The sequence below is a fragment of the Rhamphochromis sp. 'chilingali' genome (genome assembly GCF_963969265.1).
Source record: "Rhamphochromis sp. 'chilingali' genome assembly, chromosome: 8".
NCBI lineage: Eukaryota > Metazoa > Chordata > Actinopteri > Cichliformes > Cichlidae > Rhamphochromis > Rhamphochromis sp. 'chilingali'.
The window spans coordinates 7,166,392-7,182,491 of NC_137935.1; the positions used below are offsets into that span (position 1 = coordinate 7,166,392).

At 38.2% G+C, this 16,100-nt stretch overlaps 1 long non-coding RNA gene across 1 annotated transcript; it reads right to left on the reverse strand.

The window, feature by feature from the left end:
* Nucleotides 1-925: 925 nt before the first annotated feature.
* Nucleotides 926-2,574, reverse strand: LOC308400557. Its single transcript, XR_013972385.1, has 2 exons — nt 2,258-2,574; nt 926-1,859 (listed from the first exon to the last, which is right to left on the reverse strand). It is a non-coding gene; the product is annotated as an uncharacterized lncRNA (long non-coding RNA).
* Nucleotides 2,575-16,100: the final 13,526 nt, after the last annotated feature.

Sequence of the window (16,100 nt, forward strand, 5' to 3'; positions counted from 1 at the left end):
TGCCACTGAAAGAGAGAAAACGAAGTTGAAAGCTATATTTTTTACATGAAATGTAGCCTGTGGAAACGTGATTCTTCTGCATATTTTGAATAATACGTCTTCACATTTTAATTCTTTCCTGAAGACCTTTTGGTTTATTTTCGAAAATGAACCAAAAACTTTTCACCATCTTTTCACTTTTAAAAAGAATTGTACTATCAAATTCACGAAGCCACTAGAGGTTTCCTGCTGATTACACTAAAACTCTGGGTTTACAAATACACGTTGTTTCTTTCACCTTTGGCTTCTTCCTGCTTTTTATTTTTAAATCGAGATGAATTTTTAACACATTTTAAAATTGAGAAATTTTACTTGCAATGCATAAAGTTGCCTGAAATAAAAATAATTCTTATATAAAGCTTTCAAACAATATAAACAAAAGAATGAGGTGAATGCATAACATCACACAAAAATGGCTGAGGTGTAGTATAAAAACAACTTTTTTAGTTTCTTTTTATATGACGGGTAAACTCTTTTTGTATCATATGTAGTACATTATTAACTAATCCTTCTAGCGTCTGTCCTAGATTGTCAATTTTTGAAGATGACCTTTTTCTGCATTAACTGTACCCATTATTTTGCTGTTGCCTCACAGTTCTTCTCGCCTTCTGGTCACTAAAGTCATTAAAAGGAAATGCTTTGCTTGCTTTGTAACCTGTAACAGCTATAGTCAGTTTTGGTTCATTTGCATCAAACATGATGGGATGCTGCAGACTGTAAAATGCCTGTGCTGATGATGCTAATGAAAAAAGGCAATAACAAAGCCATGCAGGACTTTAAATGATATAAATTGGTTAGCTAAATATGGGGAAAAAAGCTGTCTCATAAAATGTTGTTAGTTTTTTCTTGTGCTAAAAGTGCAGAATAACAAATAGTGGCATTTATATTTTCATATATCGTTAGCTTCATAGCATAAGTGCCTAAGTCATTTTTTGGTCAAATTGAGATTTTTGCCTAACTTTACTCCCCTACCACTGCTGCATCATCCTGTCCGTCTGCCTATGTCATTGGCCAAAAATGACTTAGGCAATTATGCTATCAAGCTAACGATATCATTATGTATATGTCCATATTCAATATTGTGCATTCTTTTGAGGGGGAGGGGTGGAGTTTAGACAAAACTAGAAAACCTCAAGGGTGTTCAGTGTGAATGAATGCTGCTGTTGTAACCTGGACGTGTGTCCCTCTATCTATAAAGAGATGATCTATACTGCTCGCCCAAGTGCAATGTCTACAATATCCGAATCTAGGTTTGGGAAGGAGATTGGCGGTAGCAACTCTGTAAGAGCAATGAGACTTCCAACCCACATAACACGCACGACCACAGGTTTATGAAACAAAGTTTGCTTTATATATTTCCTTTTGGATCAGTTCCCTTTGCTCATCCTCAATGTAGGGATACCTTCAAATGCAGTAACCATCTCAAGTGCATCACAAAATAATTGAAACAATCAAAATAGATGTAAGACAAGAAACACAATATTTCAACACCCCAAAGAAAAGGAAAAAGAAAAGAAAATAGCATGTGAGTGTCCAGTTCCTTATGGTGTCAGTTTATTCAGTTACCCACTGTCCTGGGTTAAGAACTGAAAACGACCTGAATCTCAGGCGGAGAAAAAGTAGCAAAAGAAAATGATAAGGTATCTCTCAGGTGGGCTTCCTTTTGTTTTTTTTTCCTACCGCCCTCCTGGTACGGCAGGCATCAACGTGTCGGCGTCCTGACACAGAGAAGGCCTCCACAGCAGCAACAGTGTCTTAGACCCACGATACCAGCTCCTCACTTGGCACCCATGGAACTGTACCTCAACAAAAAAACCAGTCTGCACACAAATATGCAGAATGTTAGATGTCCACATTCCTTAAATGTCCTTGTTCCTAATGTCCTTGGTTCTTTTGAAATATTAAAATAAATTTGCATCTTGTGACACATTAAAAGTAAATACACCGGTATTACTGTGCATCACCCGCAGTTACAGTAACAGCACAGCTATTGCACGTGAACTGCGCATAACCACTTAGCTGGCCGCGGCTGAACTAGCAGGCCCAAGAAAGTAAAACACTAGACACTCATAATAACCAAAACTGTCACAACATTGCAATACTATGAAAACACATCTTAAACATCATTAAACACATTTACTACTATTCTGACTGGTTAGTTATTTTTTCCAGTGCATTGAACTGCAATAGCGGTGCTAAGTGAGCTAGGCTAACTCACCAGAATAGTTCAAAAAGTTCAAAGAAATACTCCGGCTCCTTTCAGGTAGGTACCCGTCTGTGGTTCACCGCTAACGACAGCTCTCTCACAAATGTTAATTAAACCTCTTTCCTCTCTTTCAACTGGAAAAAACCGTGCTCCGCGGCAGCATGGAGTTTTTCCTTGCCGTCCTTTTTCCTCTACACCACACCTTCACGCGCACGGAGCTGCAGATGGTGCCTTCAGGGCAAGCCCGGAAATTAAACTATCAGACAAGGACTACGATGCATTCAAAGAACCCTGTACTTCTGATTGCTGTAAATCTTACCAGGGTTACACTGTCATTTATAGGAGAGACGTGCCCCACCACCCCCTCCTGGCAGCACTTTACCTTGAGATGTTTGCCCCCCCCAACCACCACCACTCCTGTACTCCAGCTGTGTGCTCCCTGAGTTTCTCTGCGTGCTGTCTCCTTGGGCTCTATACCATCATTAATAGGCAGAGGAAGCCCTAGCCTCTCCCAAAACCCTCCTCTCTTCCTGTCTGTGGCTGCACATGAGCCTTCTATGCCAGCCTTGGCATTCTTGAAATGTCAGAAAAATTGTCCCAAGGCTTTCTGGCCCATTAAATTAAGTCACACATGCAAAACTGAACCTCTAATGAAGTACATTAACCTGGAGCACTGAGCAGCCATTTGCGCTATTGTGTTGTTTGCTTAGAAGTCACCACAGGAAAAATAAGAGAGCATCCAAATGACAAGAGTATTATTGAGGAAATGTGTCTGCAATAACTGGGGAGATGGAATATTCTGATACACTGCTGTATCTTCTTTAAGAAAAGAAAAGATGAAACAGTGTGTCCAACATCGCTGATAGCACTGAGAAAGAAGGAGGAAGGAGAATAAAAACAGAACTCTCAGCGGATCACATTTGTCTGGCTGATATAGCCAATGCGCCCACAGACTGCTGCGTCAAAATGAGCAATTTGTGTGTCCGGCTTTTTGAAAAGGCCTTTAAAAATGCATTGGTCCGGTCAAACATTTGAGATGATTCAGTGTCCCTGACTTTTTGTGCAGGTCACATTGGCATTTAGGTTTGGGCAAACACTGGGATCTGTCAGCTCAGAATTCAGCTTTCCAAAATAAAAAGAAAACAAATATCCCATCTTATTGTGTTGGAAATTTTAAAAGAAAAAGTGTGATGGACAATACTGACATAATACATCTCCAAGGGTCATGCTGTTGATCAGTACCAGTGAATTACAATTACTTTGCCAAGTACTGAAATTTTGGGCTTTCAGGATTTCCCCTCCATCTTTTTCCATTTACAACTGCTCGAAGATGAGTCTATGTGCTAAAAGCAGATTCAGAGCTGGAGCACATCTTGTTCTCCTGCCAGAAAGTGAATTACAAAGAACCTCTTAAGTTAATGGAGGATCTCTGCTCTATTTATCTAGCTTACTCATCTCTTGTTAAAATGTGTATTTAATTGCAGGCTAGCATCAGCTGTGTCAGAGACTTGTTGATGTGTTTCAGCTCTTTTGTTGCCAATGGAGACTGCCACGAATGAAGACATCAGGGGTCTAAGTGGGCTCCTTATCAGATACCCAGTAACCATGACTCTAGAGTTATTTGTTCTGCCAAATTATACATCTCATCATTTTAGAAGGAAAGTGAAGTCTGTCCTTTCACATGCAGTAATGTGAAAAATATACATGCTGTTATTTCTGTTTTGAAAACCAGGATAGACGGAGACTGAGAGCAGGTAGAATAACTAGTTTCTAAGGTTGTTCAGTTTCGAAGGCATATTTCAAGTATTTTTATTATGTACTATTGAAATGCTAAAAGCTTGTCATCTTGTTATTGTAAATTTTTTGGCTTTTTGTGCTTTGATGACAAAATATTAACTAATATAAAATCCATTTTCATATTTTTTAGCCATGCTAGGAAGGAAAAGCAATGCATTTTGTTCTCTTGCCTGGCAAGTCAACTCAATAATTTGGCCAAGATTAAAATAAGTAAAGTCTCAATCTGTGGATGGATTGTCATGAAAGTTTATACAGACATTCCTGGTCCAAATGACTTTCATGATTTTGTGACTTGGGCTCTACCATTATCTCCTCCACAAGGTTGACATTTCTAGGTTTGAGTAAAAGGACTCAACAACTGCTGACAGATGAGTTGCCATGAAACCTGGCAACCCAAATTTCCCCTGAGAATAAAGTGTAATAACTTTGGTAATCCTCTGATTTTGATCTTCTGCCACCATTGGACATGTGAATTTGTCCAGTACTTTGGTTTATGACAAAACACATGAAAAAATCCAAATACAGAACGTATACTGTAACATGAAGTTAAGATAGTGATACTACAAGCATGCATATTATAACCATGCGGTATTTCAGCAGTGCCACTGTGTGCACATTAACATTTAACTTAATATAGATGAACTGCATTAACACAGAAGACAGGCTACTTAAAGACTATTTCTCATAATCTTCTTTCACTGTCACCACAACTACCAATATGTATTACAAAGTAATATGGTAATTTGATGTATTACTTTACCTTAATTAGGAACAATATTATAGCTGCGAGTTAGTTATAGTTACTGCTGCTTTTCTTGCTGTCACAGGAACCTTGACTGCCTCAGACATGATGCTGAGCCTTTTCATGCCATTGCATCTCTCTCTTATGTGCCCTGTGTCTGATTTTCATCATCTTTGTGTGTGTGTGTGAATGTGTGCGTGAATGGGTGGATGACTGGATATGTAAAGCGCTTTGGGGTCCTTAGGGACTAGTAAAGCGCTATATAAATACAGGCCATTTTTACCATCTTTTTAGGGGTTACTTAAGAGCATAAAAGTCATAGATGAAGCTGCATGATACATATCTACATGATAGCTTTTTATGCTAAATACATTATACAATAAACAAATACACTATATTGCCAAAAGTATTCAGTTGTTTGCCTTCAAACTCGGCCCACTCTTTTCAGCTACAACTTCAACTACTCTGGGAAGGCTTTCCGAGGATGAGGAGTGTGTTTATGGGAACTTTTGACCATTCTTACAAATTCTTACAAAAGGCCTAGCTCTCAATCTCCGTTTTAATTCATCCCAAAGGTGTTCTATTGGGTTGGGGTCAGGACTCTATGCAGGCCATTCAAGTTCTTCCACACCAAACTTGCTCATCCCTGGCTTCAAGGACCTTGCTTTGTGCACTAGTGCATGGTCATGTTGGAAAAGGAAGGTGCCATCCTCAAACTGTTTCCACAAAGTTGAGAGCATGAAATTGTCCTAGGTTCCTTTGACTGGAACACCATAATTCTCCCTCCACCAAACTTTACACTTGGCACAATGCAGTCAGACAAGTACTGTTCCCTTGAGAACCGCCAATCCCAGATTCATCCATACTAGGTAAAGAGTCCAATGGTGCTTTATACCACTGTATTGAATTGAACTGGAGCTGCTCGGCCATAGAAACCCATTCTATGTAGCTCTATATGCACTGTTCTTGAGCTAATGATTGTAGAAGTAGTCTGCATGCCCAGGTGTTTGTTTTCATACACATGTGGCAAGGAAGTGATTGGAGTAGTTAAATTCAGTGATCTGGATCGGTTAGTGAATACTTTTGGCAATGTATGTATGGACATATTTAATGTTCAAGAGTATGCTGTTAACTGGCAATTATATGAAAATACTCCTTGCCTGGTAATGTGGAGTAACACAAAAGTAATGTGAAGAGTAGTGGAGCAAGCTATTTTCTACCAGGAATAAAGTAATGCATGCTGTTCAAAAAACAAAGAAAAAGTTTTATATGATACAATACCTTCACTAATGGCCTACTACATGCTGTATGACATGTAAACACCAGATTGAAAGAATGACCCGGTATTTTTAAAATGAATCTATTTCAATAACAAAGATTTTCTGGAAACTGTCTGTATTTAAACTGCCTGTGTGGAGACGACAGGTGAAAACTGCAGTGTCAAAACTATTGGCTGTAGTCTGACAATGATTCAGCTTTTTCTGAGCCTTTTTAAATTTAAGCTTGAATTATAAATAATGAACTGATGGATGGAACAGTAGGTCCAGGTCTGGATATCCACTGGCTACAGTGGAAGCCTCAAAATCAGAGACTTTTTTTTGCTCAAAATTATCATTAAGAAGTTGGGACTTCATCTCAGTTAACACTTGTAGCTACAAGAAAAAAATACTGTTAAATGCCTAATGTGTAGATACAGACATTTCCCTAATGTATTTAAAATATATGTATAATTTGAAAGACACACTGACTACATATCCAGTCTGTCTGAGGGGGTAATGAGACCAAATGGGGTGTCAGCCGCTTCCTACTCACTGGACAACAGTCAGCCAATGAAAAGGCTCTGCACAAAATATGTCCATATCAGCTCCACATGGGTCAGCTATGACTGGGAATATTAATTGATTTCATTATGTATCTGTTCCAAACCACTACTGCTTGTAGTCCAACTTAAAGTGGTCAGTGAAAAAAGGCTGAAAAATGAAGTCAGCCCACACAAGCTTACTGGGAGTCTCACAGCATGTCCATGCGGACCGCATTTTAACCTTATGAGAAACACACAGCCTGCCAATTTGAAGCTTGCTCCCTCGTTACCCATATAACACTTATTAAAGGTCTGGGGGGGAAAAAAAGAAAGAACTCTTCAAAGCACAAAATGTACTTTAGTTTTTCAATGTCCCAGTGTTTGCCTGGTCCTTTAAATGAGCAAGTTTGTCATTTAATATAATATAGATTGAACAACTTATTCACAATCTAGTTCTGCATGTAAACAATATTTTAGTGAAACATTTTATTCTGACTTTTTTTTTTTTTTTTTGCTGTTTTTGAGCTGGCAGTATCTTTTATTGAAAAAAAGCCATGCTGCTTTGTGTCATTATTCCTGTGAGCTATCACCTGAAAGTGTTTGTCAGTGGCTTCCTGAGTGTGAAATCCAATTCTATGGCTGCAGATGAGACAGAGAAAATGTGAAAAGATGCTGATTATCATAATTTTGGTGACGCACAATATCTCACAGAAATTCTTGTCTTTGTAGATTAGACTTAAGGCAATTTTGTATGTGGCCTGAGGGAGATACTGTCAGAGGCACAAGTCAGGAATAATGAGAAAGGTAACAGTAGAGGAGAAGAGTTAACTGACAGTAGTTAACTGGGTTGTCACAGCTTTCAGTTCATGTGAAAAGCAAAAAATAAATAAATAAAAAAGGAAAACTGGAAAATTGGAGAAATAATCAGATAACTACAATTGCTTAAATATATGCATATATATATATATATATATATATATATATATATATATATATATATATATATATATATATATATACACACAAAAAGGAAATTTAGTTTGTAATAAAATGAAACATAGTTAGTACTACTAAACCACAAATACAGTATGCATCTGACCTATGTTCCATATAAATGTGCATATAAGGCAGATTTAATTTTTTTATGCAGTTATATCTGCGTTCCTCTAAGACACTGCTGTTTCTGTGCAATGAAACTCTTTCACTGAATATTGCATCATTGCAGCTTCACTACAGCAGTGATGCTGCTGCTTACTTGACACGTGAGCTAGCTCCTAGAATCTTGTTGCCCATCACTCTGAAGTTACAGTAACTGTCAGCATAGGCATAAGTTAGTAAGGGGCTGGCACTGGCTTAATTGGCTCTGTTTATTATCTTGATTAATCTGCTTCCTATGGCAACATGACATTTGGTTGTTTAGAAAGAGGGGGAATTTTTAGGAGTGACGGAGAGAGATAGTGAGGCATTATATGTACATATATTTGCATTTAAAGTTATGAAATATGATTTAATAAACATGTTTGTGGTTGTTACAGTAAAAAACCTTGACCCCCCCGTTTCCCCCATCGCAACCTGTATGTATCAGTGCTTCACTGTAAATAAATGCACTAAACTTGACCTCTCTGAGTCCTGACATTGAGTCCTCTCCACCCTGGGTTTTCTATTTTTAACTGATAGAAGTGACACGTGGTGTGGCCTTCTTCTGTAGCAGAGCGTTCTCACTCCCGAGGCGTAACATGTGGACGTTTTGTCACGTCCCGCGGCGTTCCTGAGGAACGCGAAAGGAGACCTTCGGCGTTCTTATGGTACGCGGCGGGTTATGGCTGGAATCCAGTGCAATGACGCTCCCGCGGTAGTAGACGTTCCAGACCTGTATTCCAGCCCTAAACCTAACCTTATCCCTAGCCCTGACCATAACCTTATTCCTGACCTTAACCAGGACTTTAATGATGTTAAATAGCGTGTTTCTAAGCGATTTGAAGAAAAAGAGCGAACATGTGTAGGTTCAGTCCAGACGGTTCTCATATTTCCTCTTTTTCCGAGGTCGTCATTTAGGAACGTGGTGGGTAGCCGAAAACGTAATATGGTGACGATTTGTCACCTAGCGTAAAATGTTACGCTTTGGGAGTGAGAACGGGTTGTCTGTAGTCAGGGGTTAAAGTGGGATTCAGCAGGTGGGGGAACTCTAAACTGGTTGTATTGGCTCAGTGTTGGGAAAAGAATCATAGCTCATAGCAATAACTTCTATTGAGAGCTCCAGTAGATTTCCTTAGTGTACAGGCTGTGATCAGCGGACCTGCTGCTTTTTGTGGACAGCATTCAACAAGATGCCAGCAGATGTTTCACGAGTTGTCCTGGCTGATTTCCATCCTCTACACTGACAGTTCACGGTTCATGCTGTCTTTTTTCTAAATGGTACAAAGTTGGTATGATGGTGAAATCACAGTCAGTGGATCTTAGCATCATCAGCTTAAATTCAAATGAATATCTGCTCCACTTAAAGTAACCTAACTCTGACCATGAGACCACAGCCACTGTGCACCAGTCACATACTGTTCTTTACTTTAAACCCATCACATTACAGCAAACTAACCTGCTTATCCTGCATTTATCTCTATTTTCATGCAACCTTTAAATAACACATCTAGTCTACCTCAGTTTGTTTTGCAGCACTTTTCACAATTAAAAACAACAACAACAAAATGTCACGTGTACAGGCCTGTTATCTGATTTAAAAACACGGGGGGAACCATAAACATGAGCAGTCCTTGCCTGAATCTAACCTCTCTTCCTCCTGTCATGTCCTGGCTTTCTTTTCATTCTCAATCTCTGAGTGAAGTTAGCTCTCTTTCTGGATCCTTTGTTACTCCTGAATCTAGTAACATACTGTGTTGCACGCAAACAATTTGCATGTTTGCTGATGTTTGTTGAGCTGATAGAAACGTTGCATCTGAAATGACTTGTTCGCTCCTCTTCAGTAGGGCTAGCTAGATGCCGAAGTACCGCAACTTAGGAGACCTGCAGTGGTTCCGGTGTTTTGGCAAAAACAAAAACACCATCCCACTTTTATATATATGGTATACGTCATCTCTTTGTATGCATCCCGTGGTGATTAATAAACGAACAGGATTGCCATTCATGTGCTACTCTTTAGGCTCAAATCGGTTTGATGTTTGAAGGCTGGCAATGAAGGAAATTATAAGTCAAGCAAAATTAACAAGCCTGTTTTGAAATTTTCTTTTGTATGTCCCTTATTTAACTACAGCATTGCTTGCTTACTAGAACAATATAAAAATGAATGGTTAAAAAGAGATCTATAAAAAATTATTTTATGTTTTTAAAAAGGTTTTCTATGTGTTTGAAAAAGTCAAATCTTCATAAACCTAGTAACAAAGGGAAGCTAAAGCAAGGTAGATATAGTTTGGTCTTTTGCAATGTGTTGCATTTTGCACAATAGGAGAACAATACTGAGTAGGCTGAACTGAAATGATCTAACAAGGAAAATAAAAATGTGCCCTTTTTTTTGGGAAAAAAACAAAAACAAAACACATCTATGTAACAACAGCACTTACTATTGTTTTTAAATGATGTGTTCCAGTGTTAGCCTTTATACATACTGTATAACAAAAGACAGCCTCAGGAGACACTTCAGGCTTTAGCAGCCACTGAATCATTTCTGAAAATGCTTTGTTTGATATGTAAGATTAAAATGTCTCTGATGTGGACCCATTACTCAAGTCAAACAGAGTGAGACAGGCCAAATGCTGAGAGGAGAGCTTAGAATTATAACAAAACATTTTGGTCTCCAACCACTGTTGTCCCTAGTGTGACAGTGGCATAAGGCAGGAGTGAACACAGTCAGTGGACTAGTTGAAAAAAAATCTTTCTTCTTTATTTTAAATAGACTCTTATATGATTGAGAAACACAAAGTTAGAGAATAGACATGTCGTTCAACATTGTCTACAGTAAAAATGAGTCCATTAGACTCCTACTTTTGCTGATATCCCAAATTAGCCCTTCCCATTTTGCAACCCTATCACTCAGCCTCTGATTAATTAATTGCTGTAAAACAGCTAATTGCCCTGTGACACCAGAAGTCAAATACATTACAAAGCTTTAGCACAAGTTCTCCCAGATAAAGAGAACATCACAGATGTTCTTACATTTTAGCCATTATTTAAAAAGCAAAATCAAAAAGGGCAGTCTTCCCAGTCTTTAAAAACTCAAAAAAGCAAAAGGATGACTATGTTCTTAAATAAGATGCAGTTTGTCACTGGCAATGTGCAGCGAGCGAGTCTCTCTTTTTATTGTCTGCGATAGCTCTCATGAACAAGCTGAAAGCTACAGCTGCCACAGAGTGTCAGCTTGTATTGAAATTAGCCAGCACCTTATGTTGTATCAGTATATTATTACTGGCACTAAAAAACTGATTTTCTCACAGTAGTCTATTTGCAGCTGTGAGCCTTGAACACATTCCCTATGGATAGCTAGATATATAGAGAAAGAGACATAGTGTAGACAAAATATATTTAAAAAATATGTTTTCCAAATTCAATTCAATTCAGTTTCAGTGCCATCTCACAACAACAGTCGCCTCAAGGCCCTTTTTATTGTAAGGTAGATCCTACAATAATACAAGTGTTATGTGTGTATATCAATATTAAGTTAAAAACCTGATTAAAGAAAATCACTTTCTATTGTCACAAAACATACACGGACAAAATAATCCAGTCTATAGTAGTGTAGTTACCTTGAAGCAAGTTCATTATGTCTGTAGCCAGTACAATATAATAATGGCAGACTCTGGAGCCAGTGGTAAGGTAAGCAGCTCCTTAAAAAAGTACTAGTATCACACTAATTAAAGGTCTTACATTTACTTAAGTAAAATATCCCCTGTAGCCTATCATGAATCTCACAGTTAAACACTTTTAATTTGTTATGTGAGAGTTAAAGTTAAGCAGTGTAGCTTAATACTAACAGTGCCTTTCTACTCCTTTGGATCAGATTATATTGTTTAGCCTCATTCAGTTTGTCAATTACCTTTTAAGTTTCATTTTTCCCAGGGCTTTTAACACAGTAGAACTACAGTGTGACCTGATTCTACCTAGTACCACCACCTCCTATTGACCTGGACATATTGTCTAACTACCTTTGTGTGCTGTGTTGCCCTTTGCACCTCTCCTCACTCATGCCTGCTTAAATAGCACAGCATTTAAAGTGGCATGTTTTCTTCTCTGCAGAAGGGCCGCAAGGGAAATGTTTCCTGAGAGAACTTCAGCTGCTGTGTGGTGCATTATTATTTTAAGGAGTCTGAAAAATTAAACCACACACTTCTGATCTTGTATGACAAAAATAAATACTAAAATATTTGTGCATGCAATTCTAAAAAAATGCTAAACCCATTAAGGTTAAAATTTCACATATGAATTTGTTCTTCCATATTGTTGCTTCACAATATTCAGCATATTGGTTTAGGTAATTTAGAGATATGCATTCAATATCCATCAAATTCTTAAATTAAACATGTTTAAGAACTTAACTAGGATGTTTTCAGGATTTTTTTAAAGGGTCCCATATGGAAAAGAAATAGAAAAAACTTATAAAAGACTTGCATAAGATGTGGCCTACTTCATATAGTGAATCATATAAGGCTTATATGATTTACTCATGAAAGTGGCCACTTTCTCATTACTTGCATATATTGTTTTAGTAAGTATCCAAAACATACAAGTTTTATTTATATAATTTTTCAAGGGATCTTATATCTGTTTTCACTCTTGTATGCTTTTCATACAAGTTTCACACAAGACAGATACAAACTTTATAAGATATCTTTTCTATATGGGGTGGCATGGAGAGAGGATCAGAAATGATGATGATACTTCCAGGAGGGTGATGCTACACCATGCCCCCAACTCCCCCCCCCCCCCCCCCCCCCCCCCCCCCCCCCCCCACTGTAAACTCCCTTTGACTAATGATTATAGGAGCATTTACTGTGTAAAAAAAAATAAAACAGACAGAAATAGTAACCTGGCTTTGTCAAAAGTAACAAATTCCATCCCAAAACTTTTCTAAAGCTCTTTGATGGACATATCAAAGTTTGTTTGAAGCTTACAGTTTCTCCATGTTTTGCATCTTAACACCAAATTAAAGTAATTCCTCGCTGGCTGAAACTATATGTTTGAGGAACTAACTTGAAAGTGCTATTAATCTTCTCATTTACTCTCAAGCAAAAAGCAAACATTTCCCCCCTCGAGAAGACAATTTTTCTACTGTTGAGCTTCACTTGTGCAGTTTAGAGAGATGAGCATTTGTCATCCCACCTGGACCCCTGAGCAAGGTACTGTCCCTACACACTGCTCCCCGGGCGCCTGCTTAGTGGGCTGCCCACTGCTTCACTGAGTGAATGGGTCAAATGCAGAGAAAAACAAGTAATTTCCCCATGGGGATCAATAAAGTATCCATTATTATTATTATTATTATTATTATTATTATTATTACTCTATCAAGAGTCGGAGATTAAGCATGCTTTCACACATCAGGTTACTCGCTCGCTCACTCTGCTCATGCATTGCAATCCTCACCTCAGGGCAATACCACATTTAATGGGTAAAATGTGCATTTTAGGAGCTGTTGAATAAAAGTGACAATCCAAAGTCAGGTGACCATTAAATTAAATTAAATAGCATTACATAACTAAATAAAGTGCAGAGGGAATTGTTCTGTGACAGGGTTTCAGTAATAGTAATTATCTACAGTTGGATAATAGTACTTTTATTCATTTTAATCATATAGTCCTCCCTTTTATGAGTACGTCGTCACTGACTCTGATAAGTTAATTGAAATATAGTGCTACTCCGATAGCAGCGCTTAGAGTTTTAAAATAACTATTCACAGACATTTGACAATTACGACAGGTTTACATACAGGTCATGTTCGGTGTGGCTTTAATATTTATCAGTAGTTCTATTAAGTTCTCAGGTAAGAAATTTAAGCTCACTCAATTGACTGGTGACAGACACATTTATAAATGTGCTTCTTTCTTTCACCTCTATTTAATCTCATTCTGCTTACATACATTCTTATAAAAAGCATGCATTATGAATACTAAATTAGGTTTCAGTGTATTAAATGCTTGTAATGAAATCAACTGACCTAAATATGTTGATTACGATTTAGAGTTTGCTGCCAAATTAGATAAGACAAATGCAAAAAGACACCAAGTATGAAACTGATTAGTTACGGGTGCTCTTTCTGCACAATTTACAGTACTGCATAAAAGTCTGGAGCCACACCTAATTTCTTTATATTTGCTTCCAATGAGCCTTTTGTGCAATACTTCTCCAACGTTGAAGCTTGGAGGTCTTTCCAAGTTTTTCTTTGGACATGAGTTGCTTTTTCACTTATTTTCATTCCAGTGCTTGTATCTGACTGTTTGTGTTCTTACCAGTTGTTTATAAATCAGTGTGGTAGTGTTTGTGGTAGCATCACCATTGTGCATCTTACAGGTGGGTTGCTGAAATCAAAATGAGGCCTGAGTAAGAAGAGTATGACAGTAGGAACAGTTTGGGAGTACTGAGTATAGGCCAGTCTTTGCACCCCGATCCAAAGTCTTTTTAATATTAACATTAAACTGAAGACCCAGTTCAAAGATGGGTGTGGTCTAGAATTCTGGCAGCTGGTGTCACATTGCAAGATTGTCTAGTTTTAGTACTTCTGACAATTTGGGTGAATGTTTTTTTTTTTTCTTGTCAGCCTTTAATGGAACCATCAGAGCTTAATTTTGATGAAAGCTTTCTATGAGATTGTCTGCAGGAGCTCTGGCACCTGCAGAGTTTACACAAGGTGGCTGAGATTGGGATTCATATAGTGAGGCAAAAAAGATGAGCGACACAAGAACCGACAGGGAGAGAGTCTCATCTGATCTTTGAATGGTGTTTGATTTTTTTTTCCTATGCCCTTGCTCTCTGTGTCTTTTCAGGACCAAATACCAGCAGTAGATGTAGCAAAAAGGACAAGCCAAAGAAAATAATAAATCACTGGATTTTCCACTATTTTGACATTTTGTGGCTTTATGTGGACTCCCTGCAGACACTGCCATAATCTGCTAAGGTACTTTAAAAACTGCCAGTCATTCACTACATCTGGGTAAATGCCACCGTGGAGAATGATAAATATTTCTTCAAAAACACAAGTTGCCTTTTCGTGATTCAGCATGGCATTTTACTAACATAAACTGAACAAATCAGCGACTGTGGAAAAAGACTATGTAAAGAAAAAAATGTCTATACAGATACACAAACTTATAATAAAACATGTTTAATATGACTTCAAATAAACAAACAAAAATAAAGACTAGAAAGCGAAAGTTACTGAAAATTTTTTAAGTGTGCCTATGCTACTGTCGGATCAGGATGTATGTGGTTTGAGCAAAAAACTGTTGAGTTAAGTTAAGCAGAGAGTCCTCAGTACTCAGCTGTTAGGGCTGGTTGCTATAGTTACTCCTGTGAGTGGCAGGAGGGAATGGGACACACACACACACACACTGCAGTTGGGGTCAGACACAGAGAAGGGCAAACAGGAATTAAGCTCTCAAACAAATGCTTCCCAAGAGAAAACTGCAGGTCCGATCGCAAAAATTCTTTCACCGTGAGTGGTAGGAACTTCCAGACTACAATATACTAAATTTTCATGTCTGCAGAGTGTATTATACTGACGTGGTGACAGTGTAAAGACACCATTCGATGTTAAGTTTGAGCTGAAAATTGAGAGCAGCTTTAGAATGGTCGTCTATGGGGGACAGAGAGGGAGGAGGCTGTGCTTTGATGGCATTTGTGAGAAAACTGTAACTCTGATCTCAATGAGGAAGACACTGGATGAAAGAAGACAACGCTAGCTACGTTTTGATGTATAAATTATAGATGTAGGGCAAACTGTTTGGGTGGGACAGGAAGAGAAAGACAAATTTTTTTAATTATTCTCCACACTCTGGTTTAATGGCAATTGACAGTGGGGCGAACATTCTGTGAAAAATCCCAATTTTCCTAAAACTTAAACTGCTCTTGTGAAACAACTGTAAAACATATCTGAGCATGGGTTTGGTCAATAAACGTCCAAAATCTTTTGACCCGTTTAAAGTTTAAACGACGTTTCTTCGACAAAGTATGGCCGAGCAGTAGGCCTTCAAAGTGGCCTGGGTTGGCGCCTTTTTTCTGACCCTTCCCCATCGAAATGAATGGGGAAAAATGGGATCTTTTTTGGGAATTTTGGGAAAACCGTGTGACGAATCCCTACCAAGAGTCATAGCACACCATTCCTGATCGAGCCGCACAAAACGGTGTAACATACGTGGGGGTCATCTCAAAGCTACGGGCCGTAATAAATCTGTCAAATAGTAATAAGTGTGCCATTACATAGGCACACTTAATGATCTAACTCCAGCTATGTTACTGATCCTAGTCTAAAATCACATTTACATTATGCTTTGAGATACTCCTGATTGAACTGACTAGAA